We start from the raw sequence: 12,543 nt of genomic DNA, 5'->3' as shown, positions 1-12,543 counted from the left end.
TCTGCACATCTCCACACAGTACCAAGACTGTCCTAAAGCTCTGCACATCTCCACACAGTACCAAGACTGTCCTAAAGCTCTGCACATCTCCACACAGAACCAAGACTGTCCTAAACCTCTGCACATCTCCACACAGAACCAAGACTGTCCTAAAGCTCTGCACATCTCCACACAGTACCAAGACTGTCCTAAAGCTCTGCACATCTCCACACAGTACCAAGACGGTTCTCTCTCCTCATCTCTCCTCTGTCTCCTCTCTCCTCTGTCTCCTCTCTCATATATCTCTCCTCCTCTCTCCTCTCGTCCCCTCTCTCTCCTCTCTCCTTCTCTCTTCATCGCTGTCTCCTCCTCTTTCATCTCTCTCCTCCTCTCTCCTCGTCTCCTCTCTGTCTCATCTGACTCCTCCTCGCTCACCCTCTCTCATCTCCTCTCTCTCCTCTCTCTTCTCTCCTCCTCGCTCTTCCTCCTCTCCCTCCTCTCTCCTCTGTCTTCTGATAAGTCTTCTAGCTGCTTCAAAATGCTGGAAACATGGACAAATGTCCTGTAATATTTTAACTTAATGGTCTGTACACCTCAACACAACTGCAGACAGTTCACAGTAGCTTTTCAACCCTACGCTGCTTTGGGGGATGTGGTTAAAGATAATTTTGTTCCATTCAATTGTCTCTTTCATCCACTCTACTCTCCTCTGCAACCCTTCCCTATGTCGTTGCTGTAAAAGAGAATGTTTTCAGTCAATTTACCTGATAAAATAAGGGTTGAATATACTGTAAATGAAAATATATATTTACTGAGAATGTTAGACTGAGGCTTATGTCAAACACATGGTTAAATATCACAGGATGGTTCCTTTCACTGAATATAGCTCTGCACTCCGGTCAGTTACAGACTGCCGCAGACAACACAGACACAACTTTGTCTTCCCACCCCAACCACACTCTCTCTCTCTCTCTTTCTCTCTCTCTACATCTCTCTTTCTCTCTCTCGCTCTCTCTCTTTCTCTCTCTACATCTCTTTCTCTCTCTACATCTCTCTTTCTCTCTCTCTCTCTCTCTTTCTCTCTCTACATCTCTCTTTCTCTCTCTCTCTCTCTCTCTCTCGCTCTCTCTCCTCTCTACATCTCTCTTTCTCTCTCTCTCTTTCTCTCTCTACATCTCTTTCTCTCTCTCTCTACATCTCTCTTTCTCTCTGTCTCTCTCATTCTCTCTCTCTCTTTCTCTCTCTCTCTCTCTCTCTCTCTCTCTCTTTCTCTCTCTCTTTCTCTCTCTTTCTCTCTTTCTCTTTCATTCTCTCTCTCTTTCCTACTGTCTTTCGTTCCCTGTATCTCTCCCTCTCACTCCCCCCTCTCTTTCCTTCCCCCCTCTCTTGCTCTTTTTAAACAACAGTAGTGTTTAACCAATTGCAATGTCTACCCAGTCACAGCCTGTTAATTAGGCGTACTGACCTATCACAGCAGAGCAAATGTTGATCACTGTTATTAAACCGTCTGCACAGACAACACTCACAACATGGATGTCTCTGGCTCACAGTGTGTGTGTTTCCTGCATGCATGCGTGCGCACGTGTGTCATCGTGTGTCAGTCTGTGTATGTGTGTGTTTCAGTGTGTGTGTGTGTGTTTCTGTATCGTGACTTATGTATGTTTCTGTACCTCCCTGTCTGAGCCAGTCTGCTCACTAGACAGCCTGAGCTAGATACCATGAGAGTGAAAATTAATTACACTGAACAAAAATAGAAACGCAAAACGCAACAATTTCTACGATTTTACTGAGTTACAGTTCATATAAGGAAATCAGTCAATTGAAATAAAATCATTAGGCCCTAATCTATGGATTTCACATGACTGGGTACACAGATATGCATCTGTTGGTCACAGATACCTTAAAAAATATATACAGGGGCGTGGATCAGAAACTCCGTCAGTATCTGGTGTGACCACCATTTGCCTCATGCAGCAAGTCACATCTCCTTCACATAGAGTTGATCAGACTGTTGATTGTGGCCTGTGGAATGTTGTTCCACTCCTCTTCAATGGCTGTGCGAAGTTGTTGGATATTGGCGGGAACTGGAACACGCTGTTGTAACTGTCGATCCAGAGCATCCCAAACATGCTCAATAGCTGAACTATCTGGTGAGTATGCAGGCCATGGAAGAACTGGGACATTTTCAGCTTCTAGGAACTGTGTACAGATCCTTGTCACATGGGGCAATGCATTATCATGCTGAAACATGAGGTGATGGTGGTGGATGAATGGCACAACAATGAGCCTCAGGATCTCATCACGGTATCTCTGTGTATTCAAATTGCCATAAAAAAAATTCAATTGTGTTTGTTGTCCACAGCTTATGCCTGACCATACCATAACCCCTCGCCACCATGGGGCACTCTGTTCACAACGTTGACATCAGCAAACCGCTCACCCACACAATGCCATACACGCTGTCTACCATCTGCCTAGTATAGTTGACACCGGGATTATGTAAAGAGCACACTTCTCCAGCATGTCAATGGCCATCAAAGGTGACCATTGAAGTTGGTTACGACGCCAAACTGCAGTCAAGTCAAGACCCTGGTGAGGACAACGAGCACACAGACGAGGTTCCCTGAGACGGTTTCTGACAGTATGTGCAGAAATTCTTCGGTTGTGCAAAACCCACAGTTTCATCAGCTGTCCGGGTGGTGGTCAGATGATCCTGCAGGTGAAGAAACCAGATGCGGAGGTCCTGGGCTGGCGTGGTTACATGTGGTCTACGGTTGAGAGGCCGGTTGGACGTACTGCCAAAATTCTCTAAAACGACATTGGAGGTGGCTTATGGTAGAGAAATGAACATGAATTATCTGGCAACAGCTTTGGTGGACATTCAATTGCACACTGACTCAAAACTGCACATTGGCTCAAAACTGCACATTGGCTCAAAACTTGAGACATCTGTAGCATTGTGTTGTGTGACAAAATTATATATTTACGTTTTCATTACTTTAAAAAAAAGAAAAAGTATAATGATGTTTTGATTGTTGCTTGAACAGTCGCTAAGATTCTATTTGGTTGGGATCTTTGCAAAGTAACTTTTGGATGCAGCAGTTGTTAGCTAAAATGCTAATGCTCATTGGCCATTTTACTGGCTGTAGTTTTTTATGATTATTTTACCCCTCGGGAGGCGAAGGTCAAGAGCCCCTCGTCCTCCAAACCACGACCCTGCTGAGTGGTGCTGCCCGCTTAACCTGCTTAACCCACCAGTGTGTTGGAGGAAACACCGTACAGCTGGCAACTGAAGTCAGCGTGCAAGGCGCTCACCACAAGGAGTCGCTAGAGCGCGATGGGACAAGGACATCCCAGCCGGCCAAACCCTCCCCTGACCCGGACAATGCTGGACCAATTGCGCGCTGTCTCATGGGTCTCCCGGTCACGGCTGGCTGCAACACAGCCTGGGATCGAATCTGGGTCTGTAGTGACGCCTCAAGAACGCTGCGCCACTCGGGAGGCCCCAAGTTGAAGTGTTTTTTTAAGTATAATGCAGTTGATTTGACATGATGACACAGACATTATATTAAACAGGACATTCATACGAGCCTCAAAATCCACTTATAATCCAAAAGTAGTGTGAAATGCATCTGAATGGATGCTTTTTTTTGCTTTCATCCACCTTGTTCTGCCACCAAATTGCATGCATCATCCTCTTGCCGCAATGTTTGTAAACACAGAAAGGTGTCTATTGTCCCCAGCACAAGGTGCACCTGTGTAATGATCATGCTGTTTAATCAGCTTCTTGATATGCCACACCTGTCAGGTGGATGGATTATATTGGCAAAGGAGAAATGCTCACTAACAGGGATGTAAACAAATTTGTGCACAACATTTTAGACAAATAAGCTTTTTTTGTGTATGTAACATTTCTGAGATTTCTTTTTTTAAGTTCATGAAACATGGGAGCAACAGTTTACATGTTGCGTATATATTTTTGTTCAGTGTAATATATGCATGGCTAGGACTGAGTATGTGATTAATATTTCCAGAGGTGGGCTGAGATTGTTTTGTGCGGAGTGTTTTGTGCACTGATTTGCATAGTACACTTTGCATGGTGTTCACAACCGCCCAAGTCTCTATGAGAAGAGTTAGTAAACAGTGCCCCAGTGTGGTGTAGACTGGAAGTACATCTCAGCCCAATCAATGCTGTGATATTTGGATGCAGTTCGGGGTTTCTCCTCTAGATGGAGCAGTTATAGCAGGAATAGAGCGTCCATCTCAGAGATTGAACAACTGTCGATGAATCCCAAACAGGGCCTAAAATGAACACCTGTCACCCGCCAAATGCTGGTAGATTTTGGCATCGGTGAGTAAAATGCAAGATTTTTACTCCCATTTGCAAATAAACATTGTTAGAAGTCAAGTATGATCACATTTATAGCTAAATAAATGCTGCAGTAGCGGTTTTCAAAGTGTTTCTGTCGTTTTGCACAACTCTAAAAAATAATGGGCGAAAAACAACCAAATTTGGTTGTAAACCTCAGTAACAGTTCAACATTTATTTGGGAGGTAGTTCATGAGTTACATGTGTCAAATCTTGAAATCAGACATAAACAAATCAGACATAAACAAATAAGACAAACAAATAAGACATAAACAAATCAGACATAAACAAAATAGACATAAACAAATCAGACATAAACAAATAAACAAATCAGACATAAACAAATCAGACATGAACAAATAAACAAATCAGACATAAACAAATCAGACATGAACAAATAAACAAATCAGACATAAACAAGTCAGACATAAACAAATCAGACAAACAAATAAGACATAAACAAATAAACAAATCAGACATAAACAAGTCAGACATGAACAAATAAACAAATCAGACATAAACAAGTCAGACATGAACAAATAAACAAATCAGACATAGACAAATCAGACATGAACAAATAAACAAATCAGACATAAACAAGTCAGACATAAACAAATAAACAAATCAGACATAAACAAATCAGACATAAACAAGTCAGACATAAACAAATCAGACAAACAAATAAGACATAAACAAATAAACAAATCAGACATAAACAAATCAGACATAAACAAATCAGACATAAAAAAATCAGACGTAAACAAATAAACAAATCAGACATAAACAAATAAACAAATCAGACATAAACAAATCAGACATAAACAAATCAGACATAAAAAAATCAGACGTAAACAAATCAGACATAAACAAATCAGACATAAACAAATCAGACAAACAAATAAGACATAAACAAATGAACAAATCAGACATAAAAAAATCAGACATAAAGAAATCAGACATAAACAAATAAACAAATCAGACATAAACAAATCAGACATGAACAAATCAGACATAAAGAAATCAGACATAAACAAATCAACGTGGCATATAATAATGCCGCCTCTCCATTATTTTGTATCAAATTCCAAACATATCGCAATAACTTTCACTCCCTCAGCTTTGGGACACTTTAAAGGCGCGAGGGGTGAGAGGAAGGGAGTGATTTGGGATTCAGCCTGTAATTATTTTATTTAGCTGCGACTCCTGTCCTATGTTTTCTGTGTGCTGTCAGATGCACCTTAGATTCTCTCCTCTAGTTGGAGCAGCCAGAGAGAGAACAGAGCATCCTTCTCAGATACGCATCAACTGTTTCACTATGCTGCGACTCCTGTCTCTGTCCCTCTGTCTCTGTCTCTGTCTCTGTCTCTGTCTCTGTCTGTCTCTGTCTGTCTCTGTCTCTGTCTCTCTGTCTATGTCTCTGTCCCCTCTCTGTCTCTGTCACGGCCTCTCTCTCTCTCGCTCTCTCTCTCTGTCTCTCTCTCTGTCTCTCTCTGTCTCTCTCTGTCTCTGTCTTTCTCTCTCTGTCTCTCTCTGTCTCTCTCTGTCTCTCTCTGTCTCTCTCTGTCTCTGTCTCAGTCTCTCTCTGTCTCTGTCTCGCTCTGTCTCTGTCTCACTGTCTCTGTCTCTCTGTCTCTGTCCCCTCTCTGTCTCTGTCACGGCCTCTCTCTCTCTCGCTCTCTCTCTCTGTCTCTCTCTCTGTCTCTCTCTCTGTCTCTCTCTCTGTCTTTCTCTCTCTGTCTCTCTCTGTCTCTGTCCCTCTGTCTCTGTTTCAGTCTCTCTCTGTCTCTGTCTCGCTCTGTCTGTCTCTGTCTCTCTTTCTCTCTGTCTCTGTCTCGCTCTGTCTCTGTCTCTCTCTGTCTCTGTCTCTGTCTCTGTCTCTGTCTCTGTCTCCCTCTCCCTCTGTCTCTCTTTCTCTCTGTATCTGTCTCTCTCTGTATCTGTCTCTCTGTCCCTTTGTCTCTCTCTCTCGCTCTCTCTCTGTCTCTGTCTCTCTTTGTAACTCTCTCTCTCTGTCTCTGTCTCTATCTCTGTCTCTATCTCTGCCTCTCTGTCCCTCTCTCTCTGTCTCTCTCTCTCTGTCTCTGTCTCTGTCTCGCTCTCTCTGTCTCTGTCTCTCTGTCTCTCTGTCTCTCTGTCTCTCTCAATTCAATTCAATTGACTTCATTGACACAGCAAGTTAAATTACTTACATTGTCAAAGTATACATATACATAAAAAAACATGGTGGGACCAACAGCAATAATACTAGTAGTAGTGGACATGGGATTACCATTAACAACAACTACAACATCAATATTAATCAGAACAACAATACATTAAAGCTACGGTAGTAGACCAGTGTCAACATGACTGAGAAGACACATGACCTGGTATGAAAGACAAAACAAAACTACATGGGAAATATTATCCACATTACATTGCACTTTCCACTGGCTGTCCCTCAGCTTGTGGCAGGAGGACACATATTTGGCTGCCGAAGCTGCACATTTTGGCTTTTCACCCAATAAATATTGAATTTTTTTTAATCTGTTATAGTTTAAAATTCTTTGTATTGAATTATAATTTGGGGAAAGAAATATTCTCTTAGGTCTGAGTATTTGTCACGGTGTAATAGGAAATGCAGCTCTGTCTCTACCTCTCCCCTGGAGCAGAGTGAGCACAGCCTGTCCTCTCTGGGCAGCCAGACTGTCCTCTCTGGGCAGCCAGGTTTGTCTGTGACGACCGGTCTCTATAGCCAGACTGTCCTCTCTGGGCAGGCAGGTTTGTCTGTGACGACCGGTCTCTATAGTCAAACTGTCCTCTCTGGGCAGCCAGGTTTGTCTGTGATGACCGGTCTCTATAGCCAGACTGTCCTCTCTGGGCAGCCAGGTTTGTCTGTGACGACCGGTCTCTATAGCCAGACTGTCCTCTCTGGGCAGCCAGACTGTCCTCTCTGGGCAGCCAGGTTTATCTGTGACGACCGGTCTCTATAGCCAGACTGTCCTCTCTGGGTCTGTACCTAGTCAGTGTTTTCCTCAGTTTTCTATCAGTCACAGTGGTCAGATAATTTGCCACCATGTACTGTCTGTTTAGAGACAAGTAGCATTGAAGTTGACAGATTGTTTGTGGTGTCTTTCCAATAGGTGATATATTTTTATTTTTGCTTTGTGATGATTTGGTTGGGCCAGATGTTCAGATGTTCTGAGGCTCTATGGGGTTGGTTTGGGTTAGTGAACTGAGCCTCAGAACCAGCTGGCTGACTGCTGTCCTGAGGCTCTATGGGGTTGGTTTGGGTTAGTGAACTGAGCCTCAGAACCAGCTGGCTGAGGGACATTTCTCTTGTTTCATCTCTTGACATTGCAGAGCTGTGTGATGGAATGTTTTTGGGTCACTTGTTTTTAGATGGTTGTAAAATGTGATGTCTCTTTTTTTCTATTAGAATAAGGAGGGGGTTTGGCCCAATTCTGCTCTACATAAGTTATTTGGAGTTTTTCTTTGCACAATACAGTCTTGCAAAATTCTGTATGAAGTATTTCGATTGGATGTGAAGCCACGTGAAAGCTACTGGTGTTGCTGATATTTAGTCCTCGATACGTGTAGTTTTTGATATAATAATAGAACTGTGTCCAAATAGAATCTATTTTTGTCATCCTGAATTCCGAACCTTTTTTGGAATATCATTATTTTTTGTAAAAAAATTTGGGGGGGGGGGGGGGGGGGGGGTGTAACGGTCAGAGCCCAGGTCTAACAGAACCTGTGGTTAACGGTCAGAGCCCAGGTCTAACAGAACCTGTGGTTAACGGTCAGAGCCCAAACAGAACCTGTGGTTAACGGTCAGAGTCCAGGTCTAACAGAACCTGTGGTTAACGGTCAGAGCCCAGACAGAACCTGTGATTAACGGTCAGAGCCCAGACAGAACCTGTGGTTAACGGTCAGAGCCCAGACAGAACCTGTGGTTAACGGTCAGAACCCAGACAGAACCTGTGATTAACGGTCAGAGCCCAGGTCTAACAGAACCTGTGATTAACGGTCAGAGCCCAGACAGAACCTGTGGTTAACGGTCAGAGCCCAGGTCTAACAGAACCTGTGATTAACGGTCAGAGCCCAGACAGAACCTGTGGTTAACGGTCAGAGTCCAGGTCTGACAGAACCTGTGGTTAACAGTCAGAGCCCAGACAGAACCTGTGATTAACGGTCAGAGTCCAGGTCTGACAGAACCTGTGGTTAACGGTCAGAGCCCAGGTCAGACAGAACCTGTGATTAACGGTCAGAGCCCAGGTCAGACAGAACCTGTGATTAATGGTCAGAGCCCAGACAGAACCTGTGGTTAACGGTCAGAGTCCAGACAGAACCTGTGGTTAACGGTCAGAGCCCAGACAGAACCTGTGGTTAACGGTCAGAGCCCAGACAGAACCTGTGGTTAACGGTCAGAGTCCAGGTTTAACAGAACCTGTGATTAACGGTCAGAGTCCAGGTCTAACAGAACCTGTGGTTAACGGTCAGAGTCCAGGTCTAACAGAACCTGTGGTTAACGGTCAGAGCCCAGACAGAACCTGTGGTTAATGGTCAGAGCCCAGACAGAACCTGTGGTTAACGGTCAGAGCCCAGGTCTAACAGAACCTGTGATTAACGGTCAGAGTCCAGGTCTAACAGAACCTGTGGTTAACGGTCAGAGCCCAGGTCTAACAGAACCTGTGATTAATGGTCAGAGCCCAGACAGAACCTGTGGTTAACGGTCAGAGTCCAGACAGAACCTGTGATTAACGGTCAGAGCCCAGGTCTAACAGAACCTGTGGTTAACGGTCAGAGCCCAGACAGAACCTGTGATTAACGGTCAGAGCCCAGACAGAACCTGTGGTTAACGGTCAGAGCCCAGACAGAGCCTGTGATTAACGGTCAGAGCCCAGGTCTAACAGAACCTGTGGTTAACGGTCAGAGCCCAGACAGAACCTGTGGTTAACGGTCAGAGCCCAGACAGAACCTGTGATTAACGGTCAGAGCCCAGGTCTAACAGAACCTGTGATTAATGGTCAGAGCCCAGACAGAACCTGTGGTTAACGGTCAGAGCCCAGTTCTGACAGAACCTGTGGTTAACCAGGATACCAGGTGCTGCCGATTTATTCTAATGTTTTTGCCTATTCATTAATGTAGATGTTAAATAATGTTGGACTTATTGCACAGCCCTGTTTCACTCCACGTCCCTGAGAGAAGAAGTCTGTTTGCTTGTTGCCAATTTTAACCACACATTAGTTTTTAGTGTACCGTGATTTAATAACATCATATGTTTTCCCTCCAAAACCACTTTCTATTAGTTTATAAAAAAGATCTTTGTGAGAAATTGAATATTTTTTTATTATTGAAGTCTACAAAACACGAGTAGATTTTGCTTTTGTTTTGGTTTACTTGTTTGTCATTTAGAGTGTGGAGGGTGGAAATATGGTCTGTTGTACGATCATTTCAAAAAAATCTAATCTGGCTTCTGCTCAGGACGTTGTGTTCGTCAAGGAAATGCTGTAGTCTGCTATTTATGATACTGCAGAGAATTTTCCCCAAGTTGCTGTTAATGCAAATTCCTCTAATTATTTGGGTCAAATTTGTCTCCATTTTTATAGATTGGTGTGATCAATCCCTGGTTCCAAATATCATAGAAAATACCTGCAGTGAGGATAATATTGAGTTTGAGTATAGCCAATTTGAATTTGTGGTCTGTATATTTGATAATTTCATTTAAAATACCATCAGCACCACAGGCCTTTTTGGGTTGGAGAGTGCATCGTTTTTCCAATAATTCTTCTTCTGTAATTGGGGTAAGTGTTTCTCCATATTAAAGGTGTATATTTTTGTTGTCTGGTTTTGATTAGATGTATTTCTCAATGACTTCCTTACATTTCTCCAATCATTATCAAACCATCTTTCATTATCTATTATTTTTGGTTTCCTCTTAGGAGGCTAATTTGTCAAATATAAAGTTTATGTTACAAACGGCCAAATGCACACCTTCATTGCTGAAGGAGAATGTCAAGGCTATTGGTGCATTCATAAGGTGAATGCACCAATTTGTAAGTCGCTCTGGATAAGAGCGTCTGCTAAATGACTTAAATGTAAATGTAAATGTAAGTTGTCCAGGAGAGATTGTATTTTTTGGCTACTAATTGCTTTTTGGTAGATGTCTGTACTGTTTGCACCCCATCTATAGGCCTGTTTAGTACCATGTCATTTACTGGGCCGTGATGCTTCATGGTTGGGTTCCGCTCTTCTCAGATACACTGTGATTTTACTGTGGTCTGAGAGAGGTGTTAGTGGGCTGACTGTGAAGGCTCTGAGAGGTGTTAGTGGGCTGACTGTGAACGCTCTGAGAGACTCTGGGTTTAGGTCAGTGGGCTGACTGTGAAGGCTCTGAGAGGTGTTAGTGGGCTGACTGTGAAGGCTCTGGGAGACTCTGGGTTTAGGTCAGTGGGCTGACTGTGAAGGCTCTGAGAGACTCTGGGTTTAGGTTAGTGGGCTGACTGTGAACGCTCTGAGAGACTCTGGGTTGAAGGTCAGTGGGCTGACTGTGAACGCTCTGAGAGACTCTAGGTTGAGGTCAGTGGGCTGACTGTGAAGGCTCTGAGAGACTGGGTTTAGGTCAGTGGGCTGACTGTGAAGGCTCTGAGAGACTCTGGGTTTAGGTCAGTGGGCTGACTGTGAAGGCTCTGAGAGACTCTGGGTTTAGGTCAGTGGGCTGACTGTGAAGGCTCTGAGAGACTCTGGGTTGAGGTCAGTGGGCTGACTGTGAAGGCTCTGAGAGACTCTGGGTTTAGGTCAGTGGGCTGACTGTGAAAGCTCTGAGAGACTCTGGGTTTAGGTCAGTGGGCTGACTGTGAACGCTCTGAGAGACTCTGGGTTTAGGTCAGTGGGCTGACTGTGAAGGCTCTGAGAGACTCTGGGTTTAGGTCAGTGGGCTGACTGTGAAGGCTCTGAGAGACTCTGGGTTGAGGTCAGTGGGCTGACTGTGAAGGCTCTGAGAGACTCTGGGTTTAGGTCAGTGGGCTGACTGTGAAAGCTCTGAGAGACTCTGGGTTTAGGTCAGTGGGCTGACTGTGAAGGCTCTGAGAGACTCTGGGTTTAGGTCAGTGGGCTGACTGTGAACGCTCTGAGAGACTCTGGGTTTAGGTCAGTGGGCTGACTGTGAAGGCTCTGAGAGACTCTGGGTTTAGGTCAGTGGGCTGACTGTGAAGGCTCTGAGAGACTCTGGGTTTAGGTCAGTGGGCTGACTGTGAAGGCTCTGAGAGACTCTGGGTTTAGGTCAGTGGGCTGACTGTGAAGGCTCTGAGAGACTCTGGGTTGAGGTCAGTGGGCTGACTGTGAACGCTCTGAGAGACTCTGGGTGGAGGTCAGTGGGCTGACTGTGAACGCTCTGAGAGACTCTGGGTTGAGGTCAGTGGGCTGACTGTGAAGGCTCTGAGAGACTCTGGATTGAGGTCAGTGGGCTGACTGTGAAGGCTCTGAGAGACTCTGGATTGAGGTCAGTGGGCTGACTGTGAAGGCTCTGAGAGGCTCTGGGTTTAGGTCAGTGGGCTGACTGTGAAGGCTCTGAGAGACTCTGGGTTTAGGTCGGTGAGGAAGTAGTCTACAGTGCTGCTGCCAAGGGATGAGCTGTAGGTGTACCTACCAAAAGAGTCCCCTCTCAGCCTACCATTGACTATGCACATACCCAGCGTGTAACAGAGCTATAGGTGTATCTACCATAGGAGTCCCCTCTCAGCCTACCATTAACTATGTACATACCCAGCGTGTAACAGAGCTATAGGTGTACCTACCATAGGAGTCCCCTCTCAGCCTACCATTAACTATGTACATACCCAGTGTGTACCAGAGCTATAGGTGTACCTACCGTAGGAGTCCCCTCTCAGCCTACCATTAACTATGTACATACCCAGCATGTAACAGAGCTATAGGTGTACCTACCGTAGGAGTCCCCTCTCAGCCTACCATTAACTATGTACATACCCAGCGTGTAACAGAGCTATAGGTGTATCTACCGTAGGAGTCCCCTCTCAGCCTACCATTAACTATGTACAGACCCAGTGTTCCACAGAGCTTCACGAGCTGTTCTCCATTTTAGTTTTTCACTTTGTCATAGTTGTTTCTGTGGGGGTATGTGGAGAGGGAAAGGTTGTTGCATCCTGGTATGTGTTTGTCCCCATGACTGTTAATGGTGTCTGGTTCTTCTCGTC

Source organism: Salmo trutta, chromosome 12 (assembly GCF_901001165.1).
Source record: "Salmo trutta chromosome 12, fSalTru1.1, whole genome shotgun sequence".
Classification (NCBI taxonomy): domain Eukaryota; kingdom Metazoa; phylum Chordata; class Actinopteri; order Salmoniformes; family Salmonidae; genus Salmo; species Salmo trutta.
This window is presented reverse-complemented; position numbering follows the sequence as displayed.